General features: G+C 34.6%; 1 pseudogene; it reads right to left on the reverse strand.

The window, feature by feature from the left end:
* Positions 1-5,688: 5,688 nt before the first annotated feature.
* Positions 5,689-6,228, reverse strand: LOC123640419 (annotated as a pseudogene).
* Positions 6,229-21,685: the final 15,457 nt, after the last annotated feature.

Below are 21,685 nucleotides of genomic sequence, written 5' to 3' on the forward strand. Positions count from 1 at the left end.
GATTTATCTGACTTTAGAATCTGGGTTTCAGCAACTGATACCTGCGAGCAGCTGGGAGCTCTGTTACCAATCTGCATACATACCACAGCTAAACCTTGGCTGAGGCTAAAGCTCTTAACCAAGGTATAGCCATATGAGCATTCAAAATTCCCCCATTCATCATTCTATCGTGAAGAACAAGAATATGTTACTTTTACTTGCACATTTGCCTTCTTGAAATGTGCCATAAGTGAAAAGAGAAATAACATTGGGTCATTTCTAGGAAATGTAAGCATATGTAATCTACATATATATACATATTTATTTATGTAAAATAAATAGCTAGGCAGTAGTGACTCTGTTAAAGACACTTTTTATTTATACAAATTCTAGTTTTCAGTAAAAGCTGAACAAAATCCAAATTACTGAACTTACTAGTAGTTGTTCTAAATGTCTCCTTGAAGGTAAAGCCTATTTCTCATTTATCTGTGTACCCCACACACCTGACACAAGCCCTGGGAAATGGCACTTGGTAAAGGTCATTGACTTTAATTTATTTAAAGGAACACTGGAGAGACATGCATAAAATGTAGGTGTCTGGGCCTCAGAGTCTTCAACAAAATGTGCCACAATGAACAGACATGCCAAAAGCACTTAAAAAAATCTAGATTGAAGCTGTGTTTTCAAACATGCCACCATTCTTAGTTTACTTGATTAGAAATAAAAAGAGATAAATTTGTGCTTACTTACTATATGCTAGGGAACATGCTTAAGGCTTTACATGGAGCATCACACTGAACTTTCATTCTCATTTTACTGATTATGAAGTTGAAGTTTAAAGAGTTTAAGTAACATGGTCTATGAGTAGTAAAGGCAAGATTTAAAGCCCAGTAACTTTATTATCATTTAACTTCCCTACACCTATACAACATCTTGAAAAGTACTAATAATCTATGTCTTCTCATTTATAAAATTATACAGTGAGATATTATAGTTCTGTTTATCCATAGCTAAAATCTGTATTTGTCTGGCATCATAAAAATACCTATCACAACGGACTTGTCTTAAAGATTTGCCCTTAAGTGGTTATATTTTTATCTTTTTTTTCTATTTCTCTATTCATATAATATTTTAATAATAGATGTAGGAGGGAAAAGGAATGGAGTGAGGAAATGTTTCTATTATCAAAGTGTTTCTTCAATTACCAGCTTTCCTCTTCACAACTACATAAATAAGGACATTTTAATACCCTAATTAATATCCATTTTTAACTCTATGCCATGTTTTTATTGCTATCCTCTCATTAAAAATCTAATGAGCATTAGCATACTGACAAGGATAATAAATGCCAACAATTCATATTCAGTTATTAAAGCTAATGGTTTTCCCATTGGAATGTAATCTATGCTTCAGCTTTTTTGCCAAAAGCTCAATGATACTTTTATCTCCAGCCAACCAATTGCACATTTAATTTAATACCTATTAAATGCAAACAGCAACCCAGAAATTACATTAGAGTTGTACTCGAGCCAACTAGAAAGTGAAGATTAGGTAAAGGACTAATGTTATTCGCAGAATAGTAATGATAAGCAAATTCCTGCTTCAGCAAAGTGGCTTGCTTGAGTAGACAAAATAAGTCATATGACAGGCCCTGAGTCCAAAAGCAGGACAGATGTTGCTGCTTCTCACATATGCTGAAAGAAATATCATTCTAAACGTTCTTGTTTCTAGGAAAACCGTTCTAACGAGCAAATCTTAGCTCTAAAATCTATTTTGTCTAGTTTTTTAAAAATTACAACTTTTTGGCACTATTAATACTCTAAGTTGCTAATTTGATACTTTCTTTCAAAAGGAAGGGAACTTTAAAAAAAAAAAAAAGATAAATCAGAAAAGCTATAGAAATTGATTTGGACACAAAGGAAGTCCTTTGAATCTGAAAAGCTTGTTGGACATGAAATTAGGAAAGGTGTCAAGAGTATATTTCTTACTGACATAGATATATTTCCTTTCTGAAAAATGAATTATGCTAAATCTAGACAATGTCACAAGCCTACTTATTCTTAAATACTTTGATATAGCCATTGATTTAGAGATTGCACTTCATTGCACAAAATATGATTAATTTTATATTCATTTGGCATTCATTTTATACTTCTCTTCAAAATTTTTTGTTTTCTTTATGATCAATAAAGTCTAAATGTTCCTTTAGACTCAAATTCTAAAAATATCAAGGAAATCTCAAAATCCTTTTTTCTAAATTTTTAAAATGTCTTCTGACCTTACAAATCAACATATGCAAATATTAGAATATAAATCCAGGACAAAGTAAGAGTTTGTTAACTTTTTTATTTCAAAAAATTAATGTATTAAACAAAAATAATTTTCATCACAAGCATGAGATACTTACTAGTCAAAGAATTAAGGCTGCTAAAATTTGAGCTAAGTGAACTTAGAGGTGATGGTTCTTGGGGGAGAGAGTAGTCTTTGGACCTCTTGTTTTTTGGCACATCTTGTAATGCCAAGATTTCAAGGTCCTGAATGCTCTTTTACCCAATCTATTACTCAGGGTTGTTATACAGCTGATAACTTTGAGAGATGAAGTTATGTCTTCCTCTCCACAACTCTGACCGACAAAGAACAGTCTTGTTTACTCTTGCTATAAAAGTGGTGAGTGCCCCAATTTCAATATTTCCCAGTTGCAACACAAACCTACCCTGTGCAGATCATACATCTGGACCCATTCACTCCCTTCGGACTGCAGCAGAAGAGGAACCTGCACACATATATTGATGTTCATATGCCATGAGTAATAAGGTCTTTAGTCTCTGATCCTGGAGTCTTCTATCTTCTGCCAGTGCCCGTGAAACATTAATAAGTTAATTTAGTGGCTTCTAAATTCAGTACCTGACAAAGGTTACTTAAGGTAAGGTTAATTAACCTCTCTAAGCTTCACTTTCCTCATCTGTAAAAATGGAGGCAGGATAATGCCCATCTTGAGAATTTTTAAGAGGATTAAACAATATTGTGCCTGTGAAGTCTCTAATACAAAGAAAATGCTCAGCAAACATTACTTTTCCTTAAGTACTGCCACATAAGGGAATATTTAAAACCATGTCAGAAGAAGGTTAAGTTTATTCTAGGCATTTTATATTCCTCACATTTTTTCAAGTCTGCCTTTTACTCCTTAGAAAATTTTTGTATTAATAGAAATACAACATTGAATCACATTATACCACTATACTGAACTCTACTTGATCTCATTATAGTATTTCTTTAATATACAGCTAATTTCTACTTACTAATATTTTATTTTAAAATTTTTCTCTCTTCATAAATTATATGAAGATTTTCTGTTCTCTGTTAGGTTTCATAAAATCAATTTAAGATTCTCCATTAATTCTATGTATTTTAGAAGACTTTGGTAAACTTTGGAATTATCTTTCTTTAAAATGTGTATTATTGGGAAATTTAATTTTTTAAATCTTCCTGAGATGAGCACTTTATAGGCGATAGTTCTTGGGCAAATATTTCAATGTCCTTCACTGTTATTGCTCTAGTCTGCATTTCTATAGGGACAGATATTTTCAGTTGTTTAATCCACATTCCCTTTCTCACTACTATTATGGAGAGGCTGAAAATGTGACACGTGTTTTCTAGCCTCTCTTGCAGCTCAACGGGACCATGTTGTCCCAGTTATGGTTGATGTCCTTAAAAAGAAAGTCCAATGTTTGTTATGGCAGACTGACAGTACCTGGGGAGAGCCTCCTCTCACTAACTGCCTTATTAACCCTTATTATTGGCCCACTTCAGTAGCTCCAGGCTTGCATTCCCACCTTCACTTCCAATGGAAGCTTCAGGGTAAATGCCCCCAACCTGGCTACCATGAGCTAGGCTCTGAAGTCCCCAAGTCTTTGGTTTGCAGCCTGCTTCTCCAAATCCTTGCTCTCAGCCTTTGCTGGTCTGACTTTAGCAGTTCACTACACATTCTTGTGGAAACCCAGATACTTTCTCTGGTATTTTCCTTTACCTTAGTGGAATCATAGGCTAATGGCACTTCCTTCAGTCCAAGCTTATCTTCATTATGTTTTCACAAATTCCTCAAGGTTTCAGTATAAATTCCATAAATTTCTCAAAATTTCTCAAAATCACTTCTGTTTACAGCACTGACCGCAATTTTAACACACACACACACACACACACACACACACACACGCATATTTGACTTTTGGTCATTTCAATGAGATTACAGAGAAAAAAAATCATTCCAAATAATTAGACAAAGGTGTCTACCACATATTCTGGAGGAGAGGTATAATATCAAACTCAAAATTTAAGAAAGATTAAAGGGGTCGATGATAACCCAGGGTAGAGGAAACTGCTAGAAAACTATTTACAGAGATTTATACAAGGCAATCTCAGTTTGCTATGATACTAAGGATATCTCCAATGAGAAAAATGAATTGTGGAAAAAGCAGTAGGACCCATTAGATGAATGAATTTGACATGAGGAAAAATGTAGAAATAAATAAAAATTAAGCTTAAGATTTCAGTCCTGTAGGACACTTTACAGAAATAAGCACATTTAAGGAGTGGTGGATCTTGAATGTGAACTATGAGGCAAATTTAAAGGGTTTTTAGAGTTTTGTGTTTAATATGAAGACAGAACAGTAACCTCCATCCTGTTTGTGGTTGGAGATACAGGACCAAACTTTTGGCCTGGTGATGCAGATCTGAGAGTAAGTCATCCACCCAGATGTGTTTTCTCAAGCCCCCAGAGTAGATGGCTTCTTTGAGAGAGGTGAGTAGTGAGGGGCCTGGGACCAAGACATGAGTTCTTAGCTCAAGAAAGAAGATGAAACATAAGAGAAGAAATCCAGAAAATTTCAATTATTAGTTTCATTTGTCTTTAAATTATCATTTGTAGTGATAACTGAAATTTTATCTGCTCCATTCTAATTCCATTTTCCCAAATTAACCCTGACTTTGTTGTTCTATGACCATATTTGTAACTGTCTACAACTTCATGAAATTTTAAGATTTTAGTAATATTTTCTATTATCCAATTACATAGAAATTTTCACTGATTATTTTCAGTTCCATTACATTCATAAGAAAGCTATGAAAAATCCAAAACTGAACTTTTCTACTATTTGTAATCTAAGCTACCTACTTCAATATGTAATATAATTATTGTCTAGTTTGTGATCCTTGAACTAATTTTCAATCTAAATTTATGATGTTTCTAGCCAAGTCAGTTTAATTAATTTAGTAAATAAAATTTCATGAGATCATCACTATACTAGGTACTTTACTAAAAATCAATATACCCACATGCATTCTCTTCATTCAGCAATTTTTTTTTTTGGGGGGGAGCAAACATTTTATTGGAGAAGCCAGAAAGGCTGAGAGTTAATAAACACAAGTTTTATGAGTATGTTGAAGCCCCAGAATTTGCTGGGGCAAGGGGTTGGGAAGGCCAGAAGGACACCATTCAAAATGGGGTGGCTTATGCCCCCTAACCAGATAGGAATGGGAAAGGGAAGAATTGGCAGAGAAAGTCCAGACTTTCTGGCCTACCAGAGGGCCTAGGACCAGGTCCCCAGGATCTCATCTTCTCCCATCCTGAGACTGGAGAATTTTGCAGCTCCCACTGGACCACGGAGGGGATGATGGGAGGCCTGAGTTAGGGTGAATTCTCCTGTGAGCATCTCATTTGGATTTTATCTCCACTGGGTCATAGATGTAGCAGCCCACATCACCAGTGTTCAGCCCTCAGCATGACTCCCAGCAGACAGGCTCTTGTGGCAATGCTGGCACCTCAGACAGGGACCGTGCCAATTTCTGCCCAAAGACATTACCTTCTCAGCAAAATAGATGGGCTCCCCACAGCCAGGGCACAGTGAGGTTTTCCCAGTGAATGCCTTCTTGTGGAGAGGGCATTTTTTGCCTTGGGGGAGGCCAGTCCTTGGCCTGGGGGGGCTAAAGCTGCTGGGGCTGAGGGGTGTGGTGCTGGCAGGGGTAGGAGGCAGGGGGTTGTATAGGTAGGCACCCACACCACCAATGTTCACCCCATTGGGTGCACGGCTGGTGGCAATAAGGCCTCCCGTTGTGCTCTGCAGGTCCGCCTGGGGACAGGACGCTGTAGCAGTGATCATATTTCAGGCAGAAGCAGTGCCAGTTCTCGCCCAGGGAGCTGACCTTCTCAGCAAAGAAAACAGGTTGTTGGCAACATGGGCAGGTCCAGCTCATGGCTCCGCTCAGGCCCATTCAGCAATTTTAATATTCTGCCATCCAAATACTGTAGTTTAAATTATTATTTACTCTTGCTAGCATCCCTTTTTCAACTCTTCTGAGATCATAAGAGGCAATAGTAAGATTATTTTTAATATTATAATCCTCTATTAAAAAAGAAACCAAATAGAAAAACTTTAAAAATAAAATAGGAAAAACATCAATAAAAATAATTTAGCAATTTAGTTTAAAGAAAACAAGAGTATAGTTATGACAGGAAAATATATTTTTTAAGTCAGTAGCAAAGAAGATCCTACTTTATTAATCCAAAATAATCACATCTCAAGTACATCCCAGGGAACTCTTATTGGGATGATTGTGTTCAAAGGCCCAATATGTTTGTAAAATCCTTATGCCTTCAGCAAAAAAAGAACAGAGGAAAGATAGTATTAAAGAGTGGCTTAAGTATTCTAAGGTCATACTGCTAAGTCCAGTACATAGGATTGAAACTCTCTACTTGAAATCTCAAAATCAAGTTACTGCACCTCATAGCAACAGGCTCAGAAGACATGATTCAGCAGGAAAACACAAGATAAATCTCCCCAAAGGCAAGCTGGGATTAAAATAAAGGTGCTGAAAAAATAAGAAATATAACTCCACCAGTGGAGATAGGGGGTAGGGGGAAGATGCCTCCTGAAACAATGAAAGAAAACATACCAATTGTACTAAAAAGAAAACGAAAATGTAAGTTTTATGTCAGTGACGTGGAAAAGGTTTTGTTTTTGTTTTTTTATAAAATTAGATGGATATTTGCCATTGTGGGGATCTTAGGTAAATAAGTCTATAAGAAAACAGAATATGCTGAAGATGTATGATTGTCTACCCTTAATTCTACCGGCTGTTGTCATGTATGTAGTCAGGAGAAGAAACAGAACTTTCATTTAATGTGGGAATGTGCTCATCACTGTGCTACAAACTAAACCGCAGTGATGCCCTTTTTGAGTATGGAGTCCAGAGAAAGGGACCGATACGCAGTTGTGTGTGGTGTAAACGTGCTATAGTGACATGAGGTGCCATAAAAATCAGTAGATGGGATGCCTCATCCCGAACTAAGAGGTCAGGAAAAGCTGTTTAGACTGGGAAGCAGAAGCCAACATGAGAAGGGACAGTTAGGAGGCAGGCAGGTGAAGAAGTCGTAACAAGGCAAGGAAGAGGGCACGGCCTGTGAAGGTCCAGAAGTGAGAAAGCACCGAGGGCTTAAGGGAGTAAAAGAAGTTCAGCATTTCCAGGGAATATTTATTGTGGGAGAGTAGCAAACAAAAAAAGTTCTCTGGAAAATGGCATTCCTGTGTTTTTGAAGATTTTTCAAACTGTCATACCTATCATTTTTGTATTGATAAAAATGCAGTCAATATTTTTTAGCATTGGGACCTCTTAAAATATATCCTGAAAATAGACATTCAAGTCAACCTGAAAATACTTGATCCAGGCAAAAGGTAATAAAGCATTGAATGAAAAAAAAAAAATAAGAGCAAAATGGATGTGTTGGCTGTAAGCACAGTTAATCAAAGAGAAGGAAAAGTATTTTTTAAAAATCACCCACTCAATTTTCATCAGGGAACCAAAGATTAAAACAAGTCTACAAAATAAATTTGTGAATAGTAAATTTTACAAACAAAATTATTTTGAAAGAGGGAGAATTTCATAATTTAAGTATGACTTGAATTTTATATATATTGTATATCATATGGATAATCAAAAGTGCCACAGGACAAGAAAAAAGTAAAGACAAATAAAATAGAGGGAAGGATCAAGAGAGATGGAAAGAACCCATAAATAACATTTGTTGAGTTAATATTAGCAATGAGTTAGTCATCACCTACCAAATGCAGATCAGATCATTACCATCAGCTCATTTTCTGATCTCTTACTGTACCCAAGTGCTTTTCCTTCATAAATGAATTTAATTTTTGAAATAACTCTCTGATATAGGAGTTAGTATACCAGTTTTACAGATGAGTAGAAGGAGGCTTAGAGGAGCTATTAAACCAACCCCAGGTTTCCCAGACCTTTCTGACACCTAAGCCCATGTTACTGGTACTCATCCCTGCTGGAACAGAATGCATGACTAAGAGGGACTAATGAGATTATCTGAAGATTTGGCCTAAACGCTTCTTCTATACAAAATAGGGAAGAGAACATGAATTTTTAGTAAGTCTTTTGGGGACATCCTTGACTGATTAGTTCAATTTAGCATTTTTTGCTAAAACAAGAAAAGACCTGGATTTAAGTCTTGCTCAAAACAATCATCTTCACAGTTCACAGAGTCCAACCCTGGTCAGTTGTCTTGTACACACATACTGATATCCACAAGGGAAGCTGGGTGAGACAGTGAATACTAACAAGCAATTTCTTTATCAGTGCACCACCCCTGAGAAAGGTCAAAAGCCTCTTTCCATGTGTAGAGGTAACTGGGCTGCTCGTGGTCACCAATTCACCTTGGATGTACATCCAAGTTCCTAGTTCTCAGCTCTCACTATGTATCATAATCACCTTGGAGCTTTTTAAAAATATTGATCCCTAGGTCACATCTAGAGATTCTACTTAAATTAATTGCTAGTGTGGCCCAAACACTGGTATTTTTAAAATCTCCCTGTGATACTAACTTGCATCCAGGGTTGAGAACCACTGAACCAAGCCAAGCAGGAGAACTCCATTGCCATTGCCAATGATTCCTTTAGGAATGGGTATGAGGTCCAACAGTGGCCAATGAAATACGAGAGAAAGTATTTTGGAGCAATTCTAGGAAAAAATTTTCTTAGCTCTTAAAACAGAAACCAAGAGAAAGATGTAGTTCCTCTTTTTTTAAACATTATCATGTCTGTAACTGATACATGGACCTGCCGCAGGCACCTTGTGATCTTAAGAAAAAAACAGCTTCAAGATAAAGTTAAGGTTGATGAAACCAGAATGGAAAGACTAAAGGAAACAAGATTCTAATGACATTATTCATGTTTGGGATCTATCACGCCTCTGGACTTCCAATTATGAGAATAGATTTCCTTATTGTTTAACCCTATTCGAGTCAGAGTTACCTATTATTGGTGTCCCAGATCTTCCTTACTGATCTAGCACATGACAATAATAATTATACCTCATATTTTTGTGACCAAATACTCCTGGAACTACAATTACCTCAGCTTTCAATATTATTGCTCAAGATTTCATCATTACCAACAATTTTCAGACCATTTAAGTTTAAGTATGTGTCAGAATTTATCCTATTTAGAAATTTCCTCACAATTCAGGACCTAAAAATTTGAGATGTCATTTTTTCTGAGTTTGTTTATTCCACTATGCTCATCCAGTTTAGCCTAATTCCTAAAGCTGTAATAACTACAAGTAGTTTCAAGAACCTTCTAATAATAAATTTTGCTTCCTCATCATTCATTTGTTTGGACAGTCAGTCAACAAACATTTACTATGCATTTTTTATGGACCAGAACCCATGTTCCTGCTGGGATATATAGATTTTAAAACATGTTACCTGCTCTTAAGAAGGTCACAGTCTAGTAAGAGAAACAGTTATATGAATAGGTAATTACAGTTCCATGTGATCAAATTATCATGGAGACTAATACAATAATTTTTGCAATAGAGTTTAGGCAGATTTGCAAACAGATAAATGAGTCTTATAAATTTGTACTTTTATTAAACCTCCAAATATCTCTGTTTGTAAAAAAAATTCAGTAGCTCCTAGGAAAACAGGAAAAAATTAAAAGTGAATGCAAAGTAGCCAAGATGAATAAAGGACAGAAATGAGATACCTCAATTGTAGAGTTAGGAATCCAATTTCAAAACAATATAAAAGTACTGAAACTTTGATATATGGATTTTTTTTAAGCATTGAGAGAAGTTGTTCTCAAAACAATGTTTTACACAACTCTTTTATTTGAAGCAGAAGGGCACTAATGAAATTGCCTATTCAGAAAGTCATAAAAAAAAGCAAAATATTCTTCTATCCCCTTAGGTATCAATTTTCCATATCAATCATCCCTGTTTTGCTAGAAAACTAACATTGCTCTATAATGCTTTTCCCATTCCCAAGAAATTTCAGTTTTGCATAATATAACTTCAGTAACAACTGTCAAAAAGAAAACTGATTTGATTATATCCAAGATTTCTAAGACTGACTAAATAAGCACTTTATAGAAATAGCTCATTTTATAAAGCTCTGATGTTTTCTTCTACTTTTCTTCTTACTCAATAGAAAGAATATCGACCATGGAAAATAAGTAATAGACTATATTTGGTTTTCTGATGCAAATTCTCTTTGATATGCAATTTTAGATCCTAATACATGAATCAAAAATCAGCTTCTCTCAGTTCATAAAAATATTTGATCAGACACTTGAACCTGATATGTATGTTTTAACAGCGGTTAATATCCCAAATATCCTGTTCAATTTTAAAGTTGGAGCATCTCGAGTATGCATGTGTTTGATTATCCTAACCTTGAAAAATACTCCAATAAAAGTAAACTTAAATTGATTGGTTGCTATTTTAAAAACTAATTATATTATATTTGCAAAACAGTTTTGCCTAAGGAGTATGTGTCTTCACAGTAAATTTGATTATTAAGTGTTATCTGATATTCTTTCAGGGAAAAAAATGATTGGAGAATTTGATTCTCCAAGTACAAATTCTTTTCCTGAAATGTTTTCTCCTTCCTAAAATCGTTAAGTCTGAACCTTTCAAAAGACCAAAAGGCACTTATACTTTGGGCCTGATAAGGATGATTTGCAATTATCCCAGCCTATCTTCTGAGTGTCCAGATTGATATTCAGGTCTTGAGGAACCTAGCAAAGCTACAAGCTAGACTATTGAAGTTGTCCTAAATTTCTTTTATCTGGAAGATTCAATTAAGGTTTATGACAAATCCATTAAATGCAGGAAATAAACTCCATTCTGGAGCTGTCAAAAAAGGAGCAGAGGATAAGCTAAGTAAGGGAGCCTTGGGCATGCCTGACACTAGTCAGATTTCATTGTCAGGTGATGGTCCCAGGAGATGTACGGACTCAACCGCTGATTGATAGCTCACTGGTGGACCTTTCAGTGAGGGAATATTACAAATAAATGCTAGAGCTCCCAGGGATGATGGGAATAACTCTATCATCAACTTACTACTTACTGTATATAATTCTATATATTTTCAATTCTTTAAACTAAGGATCACCTAATAGTTTCCTTTATGCTGCACAGAGACTATGTATGCTATTAACTTTCATGATAGAAAGAAAATGGAATTTGCCCTGTGTTTGCCTTTAAAGAGTCTTGATATCAACTAATTCACATTTTAAAAGCTTTTGATACTCAAGTATATTTTTTAATAAATATTTGCCTAGAAAATCAATGTTTTGATACATTTTGTCTTATCAAAAAAATTCTATTTAATAGCCCATGCAATGATATATCTGGTAAATAAACCATTTTAAGTACAGAACCAGTTTTTGAAGTATAAAAATAGCTCAAACATTACCCCTCTAAATACACAGACACACACACACACACATACACACCTGTTGTCACATAACTCTAAGAATCTAGATTGAAAACCATGCATTTAAATAGATCTCCAAATGTTCCCTTTGAACACTGAAGATGACCAAAGAAAATTATTTTGTTAATTTTTATATTGTTTACACATTTGTATTTCTGTAGAAAATTTATGCCAAAAATCAAAGTTGTTTTGTATTTTATTAAATTTATCTTTCTGGTGTCCTTTTGAGATTTGTAAAATCAATTTACATGAAGAAAATTATAATAAGACAAAATTTAAAAATTTTTTAAGAAGTTAAATAAACTTCAGTAGTCATACTAATAATGATCAATACTACAACCAACTACTAATGACTTCTACATCCATAATATTTGAAGGACAGAGATCTCTCTGATACCCAATCTTGAAGAAGTAAGCAACGAATTGCACATTTCTCAAAAAGTTGGAAAAATTGTGATTTTTCTAGGAAAATTTGATATTTTTTAATGATGGTTACAAACAATAAAACTTGCAAACTAAATTTAAAACAAATGACCAAATGAGTAAATAAAAAAGAGAGAAAAAATAAGTGAATGAAAAAGAAGAATAGCACTGAATATTGAACTTTAGCATCTTACTGGTTCCCTCATTAACTGATGGATTGATTAAAAACTTTGCATATGTTCATTTTATATTTGTATGAAAGTCATGATTTTCCTTTTTTGAGAATTATCCTCTAGCAGTCTGGGGGGACCCAATGAAGTGCCCAAGATGCCTAATGTAGTTATTAAAGAATATAATTTGAATTCATCTCTAGTGCTGTCTAAGCCAGGCATGACTTTTCCTGGCTCTAAGAACGAATCCCAAGAACCAATAGAATACTAAATTTACTGACTCTCTCGTTTTTCATCTGATCTTTTATTTTTGTGGGTTTTACCATTATTTGGTTTTGGTTCACAAAAGGATGTTAACTTTTTTACATTGGTGGTAGCATAGATTGAGAATCTGACCATTTGATGACCTCCATCAAGTTCGTAATAGAAACTCTGTTCTGTCAGGTGAGACATGACAGAGAATCTAGTTGTTAGTTATTTTTGTTTATCTATTTGTCTATCCACAAGCTCAAATCAATTAATAAAATATTTAATGTCCACTGGCAAGGAAAACAACTCTGAAATATGGAATGATGAAACTTTGACCAGTGGTTGGCATTGTAGATCACAACCTATTTGCCTTTGTCTTTGTGTCCATAAATGAGATAAACTTTTACCACAGGGGGTATTAATAAATTAGATTGTAGAGTCCCTTATTTCAAAAAAATGACCTGCTAACTAAGTTTTTCTACTCTGAAGTCCACATTCACATAAGTAAAGTGAATCTATGGACAAATCAGACTGGCCTATTAACTTTGGCTTACAAAGAAAGTATCTTTTCTCTGCTTATGATTGGACAGGGCAAAATAAAATTTACATTTTGTAAATTTTACATTTTTTACATTTGTCATAAGGCTTAGATTAACTTCTTATTCTTGCTTATTGATCAAATAAGCTAACATTACTCCAGTATATTTAAGATTATGAAAAGTAATATTTTGTGTTTAATATATTGAATCATGATAACAAACTTTTTATATCAACAGTAATTATATATTGTAGTATGACAATTTAAACATAATTTCCACAATCCCTAGGTAACTAAACACTTATGACTAATATTGAGTTACTAAATAATTTTTAGATATCTAGATAATTTCTTAAGATAAAATACGAAAACATTAATTACTAATTTAAGTTTATATACTTTTAATTCTTAGTTTTATATTCCATAGAGTAGATATATTTTTGATTCTCATTAATGAATCTGCTCATTCTTTACCCATTTAAGAAGGTGTGAAACATATAGTTTGATAGAAGAAATAAGACCAAGTGTTTGATAGATCAGTAGGGTGACTATAATTTACAATACTCTATTGTCTATTCAAAATAGCCAGAAGAGAATAATTTAAATGTTTCTAGCATAAAGAAAAGACAAATATTTAAGTGCTGGATATCCCAATTACACTGACTTGATCTTTACAAATTATATAAATGTATTAAATTATCATAGTATCCCCAAACTATGTGCATCTATTATATATCAATAAAAAATAAAAATAAAAGGTACAATAAGAATGTGTGCAGCTGTAGAAAATTGTTATACATATACATATGTTAATATGTATACATGAGTTTTTCTGGTTTGCTAACATGCTTGAATATGAGAGTTTCAATGAGTCACCACCCTCACTCCTATCTCAGCTTTTTCTTTGAAATAGAAGTTAGGTATATCGGTGAAAATTTATCATTAATATAGGTTGTCGAGACAATAATGGAGGCAAATAGTAACATGGAAATGGACCTGTGCATGCTCTTTTGCTTTTCAAAGAGATTAGTTTCTTCCTAGAGTCTCACTTTGTTCTGGAATATGAAAGAGCAAAGTGAGAGACAAAACTTGAAAGAGTATAGAAAGTTGTAAAGTGTTTTATTTTAACTGCTTGTATTTACCTTGGTTTTAATACCTGAATCTGAGAGGAAACCTCAAAATGTGTTAAAAATTTTGACAAGTTCATTCAATTTTGATGAATTTATTCAAAAGACAATAAGGGTAGTAGTGATTCATAAAAACTTTCATGCTAAGTATTATATTAAAGCAAAATAAGAATTTGGTTTTTGTCAAAATAGTATATTAATAATAAATTGGTGTTAGAGTTCTTAACAAGGTATAGTAAAGGGTTATTTGTTTTGACCTTCTTGATAACCTGCCTACATGCACAGATTCTGTATTCTACTATAATAATCTTTTGTGATCAATGTTGACTTTATGATAAACTTTTTATTTAAGAAATTCATGTGAATGACATAGGTTTCTTAATTATGTTATATTCTTCTTGGCTTATTTTGAAATATTTTTTATAGTCACTTTGACTAATTAGGTAACTAAGTATTATTTCTCAAGCATCCATGATCTTACCTTAATAAAACAACCAACTATCTTTTGTTAGCCCTTTTGATTTTGCCTTCCAAGACCAGATCTAAAATTTCAAATAAGCAAACAAAGTGCCAGGATGTCCTTTACACCTAAAACAATCTTTGAGATTTCTGTGAAGGTCCCTGGAGAAGCACAAATATTTGATCTTTCACCTTATAAAAAGAGAAATTACGGCCGGGCACAGTGGCTCATGCCTGTAATCCTAACCCTCTGGGAGGCCAAGGTGGGTGGATCGCTCGAGGTTAGGAGTTTGAGACCAGCCTGAGTGAGACCCCGTCTCTACTAAAAATAGGAAGAAATTATCTGGCCAACTAAAATATATATAGAAAAAAATTAGCTGGGCATGGTGGCGCATGCCTGTAGTCCCAGCTACTCAGGAGGCTGAGGCAGTAGGATCGCTTAAGCCCAGGAGTTTGAGGTTGCTGTGAGCTAGGCAGACGCCACGGCACTCACTCTAGCCCGGGCAACAAAGTGAGACTCTGTCTCAAAAAAAAAAAAAAAAAAAAGAGAAATTAGGTTTTTTAATATACTCTATATTTCTTAATTAGCTCAACTTTATTTAAGAGATACTATAGAAACATTATCAGATCAGAAGAGATGCTCAGCCTTCCTTGGGTTAAGTTTATCTAGGCAAATGTTATTAGTGTAAATACTTCAGAAAGTACATATTTTATGGGTAAGTTCTTGATATTCATCAATATCCTCACTATCAATAATATATTCTTATCCTCAGGAAAACATTGATGAAACCCTTATGACATAGTTATTTCCTGGAGATTTTTACTTTCTTTTATTCTGTTATTATCAGTTGTTATAATAAATTAACCACAGCCATTCAGTCTTTGTCATCTATACATCATTTCTATTTTCCCAAATGATTACCTGAAGGCTCTGCTACAAGCTAGAATCTATGTCTTCAACAAAAAGGGTATTCCCAGAACTTCATGGCAAATATTCTACCAGGAGCTCTAACTATTGATAATTCAAAAAACAAACTTGACTACCAGCTACCAAGCTGACATCACTTGAACAACTTTCAGACCACATCAGTGGACAGAGTCAGATTTCCAGGACATTTTCAGTCTGAAAACAGGTGAGTTTCTGAAAGCAAAACAGCTGACCTAAGAAACAGCAGAGTAAAAAACTAATTATATAGGACCAAATGAACTTATAAGGGGAATTTTACCATGATTATTAGTTTGAATTATTGTTGGTATTTTTTAACTCTCCAATTGTAGAGATATATGACCTTTCTCTTTTCTTCTTAATCTACCTCTAACCCTTGCTATACTACTTTAAACTGAAATGAAACATTTTTAATGATATCTGATTCTTACTGACCTCTGAGAATTCAGAAAGAAATACTTCTAGTGATTCTCCTTAATTGGTCATTAATGTAGTTATTTACATAGGTTCAATTATAATGTGTCCTCTATTTTAAAAGGATATCATTGGATAAATCATTGTACTGCCAAGACCGTTCTTAGAGTGTCATATATGAGACTAAGCCTCTTTTAATCACATATGACAAGCTTTTAATCATGTATGACAAGCCACTACTAAGAAATAAGAGTTGGTCTTATATGTGGAGCCAATGCCAACAAAGTCCTCCTAGGAAAAGTGAATTAGTATCTGACTTACGATTTCCAGTCTCACAGGTGGTAGAAGTGTCACTTTCTGTAAGACCAAGGACCTTAAGAAATCCACGGACCTAGAAAAGAAACAATTCACCTGAATTTATAGATTCAGCAGGTAAACTTAATGGAGAATGTTTCTTGGGCTTTGTTCTTACACTCAGAACAGAAGAGCAAATAATAGAGGCTTTAAAAATCCAATCCAAAATTCCTCATAAAAACTTCCAGAACGAAGTTAACCCTCTAGAGCTTTATCAGTTGCTCAATACTTCATGGCTCTAAATTACCAAAGCAAACTTAAGCCAGCCTTTATCATTAGCACTTTTGCTGTTAGCTATATAAAAATCAGCTCAAAGCTAGTGAGAACAGCCTTTTTTATGATTAAAAAAAGTCTTTGAAATTTATTAATGATCACAAAGGAAGAGTCCATTATGAGTTGCAAAATATTGATTGTGATTTTACCTTTAGTATAAATGGTTAAAATGCCAAATATCCTGGGCTATGATATTGGTCCTCCAGAATTTAAAACATAGGCCCAAGGCTTAGATTTTTCAGGGGTGACATTTTTGTACTCTAACCCAGGCAGAGATAAAATTCCTAGGTATATCCTAGGTGCACTTCGTTGCTAGGATCTCAGTTCTGCACAATGTCCTTCAGGCCCAAGGCCCTGTGTGCCAGGTGATTCCACAGACCTCCCCACCAGAGCAGGTGGAGCCCAACTCAGGTATTTCGTTCTGGTTTTTAGCTCACTCTTCGTTTCTGGTGTTTGATGATTTCTTTATTTCTTTCTTAGAAAGAATTTAAGGAAATTTTTAGAGTATTTTATTCAGCATTTCTAGGCTATGAATTTAGAAGGCCTTTGTATTTTTTTTTATCTGATTTGGACCAAGAAAAGCCCTTCTCCCAATATTTTACCACATTCATGCACTACTCTCACAATTTTTAAAAAAATGATTTTATAAAAAGAAATATGCTTCAATGTTACCTATTTTTGCCCCAATATTTTAAAAGGCCAGATATTTTATTATTTAATATTAATAAGCATTAATATTTGTAAACTGATGTAAAGCCTAGCAACAGTGTATATCAAATCTAAAAATCCATATTATCAGTTGTGTTATTTTTCACCTCGAACGGCCCATCTAACACCCTGAACTTGCATTCTTTGAAGACTACTGCCGAAGCTCTCACCTGTCACACCAAACCCCTTCACATTCTTGGGGATTTGTTTCTGAGCTGAGAGGCTCACCTTTCATAAGTTTCAACACTGGTCCCCTACTGACCTTTTCATCTCAATTCCCGTCCCACCTGCACTTTTAGTTTCACTGGCAACGTGCCTCACAATAGCTCAGATATGCCTCTAAATCATGGTCGCTGTGATTAGATCTCACAGCTGCCCTCAAATGTCCCAGATATAATACTTCATTCCAATCCCATGCCCACAGATGACCCTCAGCTCACTCATGCCGGGCCTTTCTGAAATGTGGCTTAGATGTAGGCTATCAAGACCTCATCCCTTGAGAACCTGGCGTCCCTCACATGTCTGACCTGCTTCCCTGGTCTGGCTAAACTCACAGCCTCCAGAGCCTAAGCAATGACATCCACTGCCTCAAGCAAAAGTCGTCACGTCTCCTCACGTCACTTCAAGTAGTGCACAATTTCTGGATCTGAAGTACATGACATTTCAAAGCTGGCATTGTTCTACAAATATACTTCACAATAAAGCAAAAGGACACTGTGAAAGGGAAAGGCAATTTTCTCCAACCAAAGGGAAAAGTAGCTTCTCACTGACAAAATTGCTGACATCTAAAACCATTAATGAAAATAAAGAAAAAGAATCAAAGTCAGGGTGAGAAGAATGAGGCTTTGGTCCTTACCCTGCCCCTGGCTAACCATGAAACTTCAGGGAATCATTTAACCTCACTGAGTCTCAATTTCATTATCTGCCTAACAGGTCAGCTGGGAGAATTTTTAGATAAGATAATGCATGTGAAAAATATATGTACAAAAGTTAATATGTCAAATTAATATAAATTATTACACATTAACATACTTATTATTAGACCTCTTGGTCAGGAAATGAAATTCATGAAAGATTTGCAAAATTAACTCTAAGAATTTGAAAATTTGGCCATAGTCAACAAAAAATAATTTCATTCCTTTAATTACTGATGGATAAATCTATATACTTTAAAAATTAAGTAAAATAGGTAAGAATTTATTAAACAGATTACTACATATAATGTTTATCTAAAATTAGTATAACATTTAGACCAAAATGTGCATTTCTTTCCTGTATACCTTCCAACCATCCCCAGCATAAGTTGTAAAACATCAGAGGGTTAAAATAGGCAAAAATACTCTGACCATGAATAGTTCACATTTTAGAATGAAATGATTGGAAGAAACAGGTGATTTGTTCCACCAACTCAAGTTAACCTTGAATGTCCTCTGCAGTATCAAAGTTTCCATTGAGTCTGAACTTGAACATAGTAACAGGGAACTCACTACCTCAACAAGAGCCCCTCTGTTTTCCTTAATTTGACATGGACTGCCTCACCCTGAAACTTCTACCATAAAAAGTCAATTTAATTTATGTGAACACGGGGAGAGAGTGAGGAATGGAGAAACATCTGCCCTCCCAAAAAAAAAAACAGTAACATACACTTTTAAGCTCTATGGACGTGTTAATGAAAACAACCCAAACCAGGTATTGTAGAGAATGAGAAAAGTGATGTCATGATGGAATCATACAGATGATGCATATTTTTGTGTACAGACTCAACAATGTGCTACAAATATGATACTTAACCCTGAACTGCATTTATTGGGGATTATTTTTTTTAAAAACTTTCATTGAATCAATAAACTATCATTTTTAAAAAGTCTGAGTCCTCTAGTTAATTTTTTTACCATATTTCCTTTTCTCCAAGTTAAACATCCTGTAATTTCAAATATTCTTTGTTGTGTGGTTTTGTGTTGTTTTTCCATTTCAGCCACTATTTTTTGAACACACTCCAGATTATCTCTGTCACTTAAATTGTGGTGTTCAGCATGAAACAAAACACTTCGAGAGAGATAACTAGTCAACCTTTGGGTTTTCAGTCTCAGGTAGCAATACAGTTTTGTTAATGCAGCCCAGGGTTGTGTAAGTTCCTATTTGTGACTGCATCACACTCCTAACTCATGTTGAGTTTTTGGTAATTAAAACTCCTAAATCTTTCTTGCATATCCTTTTTAATATTTCCTACATACAATATTTAGTCATTTGAATGTTGGGATATGTATTTGGGGCCTTAAATGTATTCTTGATGATACTTCACTGTGTCAGATACTTTCCTATCTTAGAATAATGCAGATACTGGGGTTTAAGGAGAGGGAGCAAAAGTAGAAATGTGGCCATGCTCAGTTGCTCAAGACAGTCATATAACATCTCTTTTCTTTCTTCTAGCTGGTTCTATGCACAAGTCTGATGACTTAGAATTCTATAGCAATGACCAAGTAGTTGACAATAATAACTAATGTTTTGGGGCACTTACCATATGTTACTGGTTTACATGATTTATATCTCTAATCATATTAGGCAGATACATTTATGATAGTCATTTTAAAGATGAAGAAACTGAGACTTACTGAGATTCAGCAACTTGCCAAGTCACATTCCAATAAGTGATAGAAGCAGGATTTGAGCCCAGATAGTTTGAGACCAGCACCCTAATCACTGAAACTATATCATATCAAGTTGCCCCTATCATTCATTAAAAAATGAATAGGATCAAGGACAGAGTCCTAAGATATGCATTAATGGAACAAGCCTGATGACACTGATTTAGTAATTAGCAATCTCTGGGTATAGTGTTTCAATCATTCACTTAATATCACTAACACTCAGCTAATCATCCATCATCTTAACCCACAGCTATCTTGAAAGACTTGGCCAATGCCTTGCTTTTTCCCCAATACACGGTTCTCCACATTCCTCTGTCCTACTGAACTAATAATCCCATCAAATAAGGAAATTGGATTACTTTAATAATTTTTCTTCTTAGTAAACATACACCAGCCTCTAGGAATCACTGCCTTCATTGCTAGCTGCTCAGCAACTACTTCTTTTATCACTGATTCAAAAATCTTATCTAGATAATTTATTTTCCCAGACTACTATAGGAGACTTCTTATCCCTTAAGAAAAATTGAAGAGCATTTGCCTGTCTTCATTCCTCCAATACTACTCTCATTCTTCAGAATGAAGAATTTTGAAGAAAAGATCATAGGACATTACCAGGCTGTCTCAAATTTGTTGTACTTTAAAGCACTAGGTGCCTTGGCATGTAGCTAATTTTGTGTCAGCAGTACATAAATTGTGTTTTGAAGTGATAAAAAGATGGTGATAAAAACTACAAAGTTCATGTTTATAAAATAAAGTAATAAAAAGCAAATTGCTCCTCTATCTGAAGTAAATTCATGAAATTCCTTTCTATAAAACCTGTGCTTAAAAGTAAGTGCTTATGGCACACTCCAACTATTGATTTCTACAAGTCAATAATTTCTACCAGTGGTATGCCATCCCTGGATGGCTGGTAAAACATCTGTCAGCTTCTAAAAATTCAGTCAGTGGGTCAATAAAATTTGTGAGTATCTTTGGTGTGCAGACCATTCTAGAAGATGCAGTGAGGAAATGTAAAATAAATAAATGTATAAATTGATACAGAGACCAATGAATCTCAATGACAGCTCTCTGGTCAAGGAAATAGAAAGTAAAATTTAGGTCAATTTAATGCTCCACTTGGAACAGACAAAAAGTTTTCCTGAAATGACAAGTTAGTTTAAATCTATACATTTCAACTTATTTTTTTCCTGCTAATGGAAAAACATGTTTTAAAAGATGCTAGATTTTAAAATAATGATATATACCATACCTATTGGGCTTTAAGCTCCCTCTTCAGGCATGAGGGTGCTTACTAGATAACCCAGGCAGTAGCAGAATGCCCATGAAATCTTGAAATCTTGGATGAGCCGATCTATCATCCCAGAAGAGGACAGTAGGGGAGGTATGCCTAGTGGAATATATTGTTCATAGCTACTCAGCTCAGAAGCAGAGGCAAAAAAAGTAAAAGAGGCCACTCCTCAGTCAACATTTGGTAGGAGGGTTCTGAGAAGACAAGGGGTCATGGTCATTGTTATTTAAAGGCAACTCTCAGTAAACACAGTATCCCTGCACCAGCTGGTATAAAAGCAGAAATGTGAAATTAGCAGCTTGACAATGTGAAAAGAGA

Source organism: Lemur catta, chromosome 1, assembly GCF_020740605.2.
Source record: "Lemur catta isolate mLemCat1 chromosome 1, mLemCat1.pri, whole genome shotgun sequence".
Taxonomy (NCBI): domain Eukaryota; kingdom Metazoa; phylum Chordata; class Mammalia; order Primates; family Lemuridae; genus Lemur; species Lemur catta.